At 35.8% G+C, this 6,955-nt stretch overlaps 1 long non-coding RNA gene across 1 annotated transcript in view; it reads right to left on the bottom strand.

Annotated features, from left to right (window-relative positions):
• Positions 1–298: 298 nt before the first annotated feature.
• The window catches only part of LOC129928658 (uncharacterized), a 29,838-nt gene continuing 23,181 nt past the window's right edge, over positions 299–6,955 (bottom strand). Inside the window, exon 2 of the long non-coding RNA XR_008780120.1 lies at positions 299–1,979. This is a non-coding gene — a long non-coding RNA (uncharacterized LOC129928658). The remainder of the gene's footprint in view (positions 1,980–6,955) is intronic.

Raw genomic sequence — 6,955 nt, 5'->3', positions numbered from 1 at the left:
GGCTGCAAAGCGGGAGGTCTATGCATTAGAAACTGCATTCACTGACACCTGTTGGAAAGTGAAAAGTTGTCTGACGTCCCCCCTCCCCCAATAAAAAAACAAAATAAATAAAACAACAAGGATGCCAATGAAAATAGTTTGAAAATCTCGCGCCAAAACAAGAGAGCTGTTTGAGAGCTGTTTGAAAGCTGTTTGAGAGCTGTTTGAGAGCTGTTTGAGAGCTGTTTGAGAGCTGTTTGAGAGCTGTTTGAGAGCTGTTTGAGACCTGTTTGAGACCTGTTTGAGAGCTGTTTGAGAGCTGTTTGAGAGCTGTGATTAGCAGCCAATAGCCCAAAGAGAAAAAAACGGGAGGGAGGGATGACTGGAGAAAGTAACCAATGGGAAACATTCCCTTCTCTTAACTAAGAGTAACTTTGTCTTTAGCTGAGAAATACGCTGCAGAACACAACATGATGTTGAAAGTTGTGCTACAAAAATGTTGACAAGAGATACAAGAGAAAAGAACTAAAGCAGGAAGATGTCAGTTCCTATGTCAGTTCCCATGTCAGTTCCCATTAGAAAGTCCATAAAAAGGGAATCCAATCATGTGATGTTTCTATGACCACATAGTTTTGAAATACTTGTTCCAATAACTCTCTACCAAGAATGCCAAACGTGAACCTCTCTATTCGGTAGCGCCACCTACCTAGATCTAAACTGATAAAAAACCAAATTGGTTAGTGGTTTGCTAATCGGGCACGGGGAGCTCTTCAGCTGAAGAGCTAATGGAAGCTCGAGACTGTCAACAAATAACGTCACTTCCGCTTAAACAAAACACGTGACGTGTTCTAGCAGACATGAGCATCAAGTTTGTCTGTAGAAATAAACAAAAGACATTCGTCTGTCTGGCCGCATCACGCTTGATCAACAGGAATACACGCACCTTCTTGCACGCGCAGATAAACATACACCGCACACACACACACACAACATTTTTGAGAAGTTTGGTTCAAGACCTGAGTGACAATACTTGGTTGTAGGTTTTTAAAAGGTGATATAGATTTTGGACTTATAGCGATGCTGAAAACTCTGTCAAAACAACAACAACAACAAAACAGCAAAATATAAAAATATAGCTTGTATAAGAGAAAGAAACGCTCAATAACTGTCATTTCTCTCAATACTACAAGATTTATTTTCGTTTTTATAGAAAACAATTGATTAATTATCACTAATTAATTAAATAATTGGTTTGTTGTGTTTTTTTTTATTCATGGTAGTCGGCAATGAATAATTGTGCCAAGTGTTAAAGTGATCCAAGAATTGGAAGTGGAAGAAAAAAGTGTAAAAGAATACTGACAGACAGACAGACAGACAGACAGACGGAGACGGTTAATTTATGCTTTGCAAAAAAAAAGGAAGGGAATAACGAAAAAAAAAAAAAGAAGAAGCACTCTAAATATTGATTAGAATAGAGTGGCGTTTCTCAAACTGTGGGACACCACCTTTTTTTTTACTGATTAGGGAAGGGGGGATCTCGAAGGCATTCAGTTTATGTTCAAGTACAAGCATTACAAATTGTAGTTACAAATGAACTCTAAGATGTTAATAAGGTAAAGTTGACATTATTTCCATAGTTTCAAAAATTTAAACAATTTAAATAAGAAAGGTCGTTTCATTGTATAAGTATGACCTTGTAGAATATATACCGTTTTCTCAAGAGGCGTCTGAAAGAAGATCGAATCAAAATTGTTGGTATTGTTTTTATTTTACTCGAATTTTTCAAGTCAGAAAGGTTCAACTGTTGCTCGCTGTCTTGCATCATCCAGACTTTTGATGGATAAAATAAACTGTATGTTGCAGAAGTCTTACTTAAGATAACAGACGATCACCACACGTACATGCGCTGTTTGCACCTCCCCTCACATTTCTTTGGAGAGTGCACGAAATGTGTTCGACTAGTGGAGCTTCACAGGTCAAAATTTGAGAAACACTGGGGACTGAAACGACAAGAAAAAAAAACCCGCTGGGGAAAATCGTTTCGTACTTAAGGGTTAATTTCTTTTTTTTTCATAAGTTGTTTTTAAGCATATCTCTGACATTACGTAAGAATTGATGACGTCATATTCTAGCACTTTCTACAGGATAGCATGAAGAGGGCCACCGAGGTCCGCTGTGTATAACACACAGAGCCATGACTTGGTTTTCAATTGAAATATGCATTTTTTTGTCTTTTTTTTTTCGGTGCATGAAAAGCCAAGTTTGTTTTTTTAGAAGACTTAAATGTCGCCACAATAAAGTTCCTAGAAGTCGTTATCCTACTAGAAGTGCACAAGATTCAAAGATTATAGACAGAAACATTCGGGCGTTGGTGAATGTTAGGGCAACAAGTCTCTGTTCTGTGTTTACACTACCTCTAGTTTATATTATGGTGCATGCGACTCTTGTCAGATATGTGCGAACTGACGTAACCTCTGCAATGTAAGAGACTTGGGAAGAAACACAACGCAATCTCCGAAGCAAACAAACAACAAAAACATGTCCGTTTGATCCAACATGAAGTATCGTACAACTCTATTTAAAGTAAGAGAATCCCATTAGGAAACTTTCTCTCGACGATGCAGTGCATTAAAAAGTGTTTCTGTAATTTGTCTGTTTTTTTTTTCATGAGGTACGATTAAAATTTATTTTTTTTTAAATCTTATTTTCTTCACTTCCATTTAGTTTGAAAGGCCTGTAGGATAAGACGTAGACACGACATCGCGCCAATTAACGTTTGATGTTCGTCTGCAAAACTATGACTTCAACTTGAAACATTCTTAAGACGAAGTTTATTTCGAAATTTTAATCGGATCTATTCACGATTTGTTTTCAGAACAAAGTGTTGATGTAAAGCTGTACAGAGAAACAAACAAAATAGAACAAATCCTTTTACAAAACAACAACAAAGTTTATCTAAATGGGAAGAACTCCGTCCTTAAAACTATATCTACCAATAATGTAAACGTTATTTCCCCTTATTCGATATTAAACAAAATAATTTATTACCAATAATTAAATGACTAATTAAGTATTTTTGTTTATTGATTCATGTTTTGTTTTTTGTTGTTTTTTTTTTGGGTACAATAAATAAATGTTTAAAGTATCAACTTGATCGGAGAAGGTGTGAGGGAGAAACAGCGTTAACAATTATTTTAGGGGACCAAACACAACAAATTTAACAACATCTGTGAATACTGAAGGATTAGTTTCCATAGTTGCTATTAGAAAAAACAATGAATCTCCACTAATTAATTGTCTAATTTGTTACTTTTTGTTTGATGTTCTGTCTATGTCAATGAAAAACAATAATTGCGCGAAGTTTCCAATTGATCCGAGATTGGGTGTGGGAGAAACAACGCGTACACACTTTTGACCAGACAGACAGACAGAGTGAATTGATAGAAGCTTGGTAATAAAAATAGTAGCGTCATTTTCTTGTCCGTTTAGATGATTATATAAACAAAAAAAAATGTCTGACATGAAATCGATTTGTTTGTTGAACGTTAAAACAAAATGTCTTTAACTTCTAAAGAAGATTTAACCTCTGGCTTTTAGCTAATGTTCATGTTTAAAGATACAGATGTGTTTTACAACAGACCTAGTCTCATTGCATCAAGTATTTAAAATTTAGGCCTACATAAATACATCTCAATAAAAGCTAAACAGTTATCAAAGAAAACTAATGGAACACTTACTTCAGTAGGTTTTTTTTTTTTTTTACCAGAGTCTAGATCCTAAATGATTTTGATGAAATTTCCCAGCACAAGACGAAATAATATTTAAAAACCAAACACGACTGGCAAATTGGAATGTCAAAACTGTCTGGCCAGTCCTAATGCGTACGACATTATTTCCGGTTGACAAACACAGCGGCAGGCGGCAGCGCAGGAGACAATAAAAGAGTCATTCTCTTAAGTGAGAACTGGGCTGATAAAGACGATACTGTGTGGGTAGGTGTGGGTGTGTATGTGTGTGACATAGAAATGTGGAGATGACGGTCTGCTAGAACTTGTATAACTGCCTGGTAGAGGAGTGAAATAATTGGGAAATAAACCTAACTTATAGAAACTATTTAAAATTAAAAAAAAACTATCCAAACAATACTATTCACTATTTCCAGATATAGTTAACAGGCTACCCTTACGATTGTATTCTATTGACAAAAAAAAAAAAAAAAAAAAACCCGCTAAAATTATGCTTAAACGTTAGCAATAGCTATTTCAAAGAGTAAACATATTGGTCATACAAATAGCAGAGAATAGCGTTGACTCCATTAATTTTAAAGCTTTTCTTTTTTTTTTCTTTGTATCCTTGAGTTAAAAATAAAATAAGTGTGATAGTACAAGATCAAAGTCTATAACAAAATAATAATAATAGTAATGAGGAGATGATAGAGTCTAGCATAAGCCACTATTTTAAACAAAGTAACAGCGCATGATTATGTTGATTGCCAGTATTCAATACTGTAAAAGTCCTCTCAATCACAGTAAGTATATCCGAGAGAGCGAGGGAGAGAGAATGAGAGAGACAGAAAGAGAGAGAGAGAGTAGAGTTGGTTTGGTGAAGACATTGCTATATCTTAACTCCTAGTGCTAGGTCTACAAGAAACTTGTAACTCCAACACAGTGGGTGGCAATCATTATTCTGTCCACATAAAAAGAGTGAATCAAACGAGTCCTACGCTGAAACCTGTTACGCGTTTCTTTTTATACGGCAATAAAATGACTGCAACTTTAACTGAGTTTCGTCGGATAGAATCATAACGCGCAGTGGCGTAGCAACGGGTGGGTCATAGCTCCGCATTTAGAATCACTGTTGTGTTGGTATTGTTGGTCAGACTAATTCGTTCACATTTTCAAAATGAAAAGCGTCAGTGAAACCAGTCTTCACCGTGCTGTAGATCTAAATAGTGAAGAGACCACGCATAGTGAAAAGAACAAGTGAATAAAATATGCAGCTACGTATTCAACCAAAATAAAAACACACTTTCAAAGTAGACAAGTCATGAAATATAACATCATTTACACGGGAAAATATAAATCTTGAACGCGCATGCAGGGTGCCTTGATTATTTGTTTTTTTAAGCTCAGAAGGGATTTGTTACGCGAGCTTTCACAGCACCCCTAAGTTGAAAGTCAAGGGACAGATGTTGATGATTAAAGTTTGCTTTAATACAATGTAATTAATCATTTATATTGTGCCTTCTATCCCCAATGTTAGTGACCTTATTCCTTGTTTAACTGACTTTAACAAGGCATTTTCCTAATAGAACAAGAGGTTTCTTTTTATTTTGCGTGCTTGCATTATTTATTTATTTTTTTTTTGCACCTTTTCCCGTTTCGACAACACAGGTGTGACATTTTTGCCTCTTGAAAAAATAATGAATATTGCAAGCAAGCGAGATACATTTTAAAGAAAGCGCAAAATAAAAGAACTATTTCCAAAGTGAACAAAAAGGAACTCGTTTCCTTGAAGTTCCAACATTTGGGTTAATTGAGTTAATTTTAACAGAATTAAGTCAACACTTTTGTCATTCTCTACTCAGCTGGACGCCATTTAGATCTGTTTATCTTTTTATGGAAACTAAACTATCTTGCACCATTTGGAAGTGACGAGTACTATTTGCAAGGATGTCATTAACTTGAAGTTGGTAAGGAACTTTTTCCATTTTTTTGTTCAAAGCACCTCTAAGTAGAGTTTGTTATCAATGAACTGCTATCAAAGAAAGGTTCTTTTCAAGTGTTTCCTGTAGCTCGACATCTAGCGAGCCGCCAAACGTGGTGAATTTCAAGAAGGTTGAAAAGGATAAAAAAAAAAGGAGTTGGCATTTGCGTCTGACATTTCACCGATATTTTTTTTATTAATTTTATAATCCAACGTAATGAAATTCATACTTCCTTGAGAACACACACTCACTGCCACATAAACGCGTATTCATTGTCACAACGTCTCTCATTCTCACAAAGTCTGAGAAACATTTACCTTCCAATAAACTTGCTGTTCACTTTCATATTTTTATTTCTCAAAGAAATACAAGTCGATTATTTTTATTGGTGTAGTGTTTGTGTGTGTGTGCCTCTCTAGACTAGACGTTTACAGCACATTGCTTGAAATACACGAGACATGAATTGGTAGGACTAAGTGCAATCTAATCAATATTAAATCAAATAAAGAATATACAAAACTTTCAATCAAGATCCATCGGCATAGTACATATACATAATATATATCCATACTAATAAGTCATCAACGTTAAACATTAAACCTAAATCAAATAACTTACAGCTTTCTTGAACAACAAATTTTAAGGATAAGTTGCAGGAAGCAAGATCTCGCATGCACTAATCTAGTGACTGCAGGGTGTAGAGGAACTGGCCAATGTTACGCCCACATTCTACGTAATTCAGAGCCTGACATACCATAACACTCCACGGATTAAGACACCATCCCCTAAATGGGAAATGGTTGTAGCGCGGAGCGCGGGGTGATCATGGCGGTGGCATCAGATAATACATCCTTTTTTTCTCGGCGGTCCTAAAACCTTGGCCAGTAGGAAAGTTATACAGTAATTGAGTTCCTGCATCTTTGCCATGGTCACATATATCATTATACTACTTTTATCAACGAAAGACCCAGATACCAGTCAGTAGAGAAAGAAAAATTCCATTTAAAACTCAGCATTTCACAAAGTGAATGTTTCCAAGTACCACATAGACAACGTTTAGCAAGGGGATGAGCCAGCTCAACTATCAACATTTTCTTTCCTTCGGAAATGTCATCAAGTACACGAATCCCGAAATTCCTCAAGCTCCACAAAGATTCGAACCCTAGAACCACTGCTTTACAGCTCAGAGACGGCACACCCAATAAGCTGATAAAAGAAAGGAAAAAGGATCTATATTTTTGTGCACACTAATAAATGCAGTTAATTAAA

This window comes from Biomphalaria glabrata, chromosome 10, assembly GCF_947242115.1.
Source record: "Biomphalaria glabrata chromosome 10, xgBioGlab47.1, whole genome shotgun sequence".
NCBI lineage: Eukaryota > Metazoa > Mollusca > Gastropoda > Planorbidae > Biomphalaria > Biomphalaria glabrata.
The sequence above is the reverse complement of the archived record's forward strand: the minus strand, read 5'-3'. Positions and strand labels throughout refer to the sequence as shown.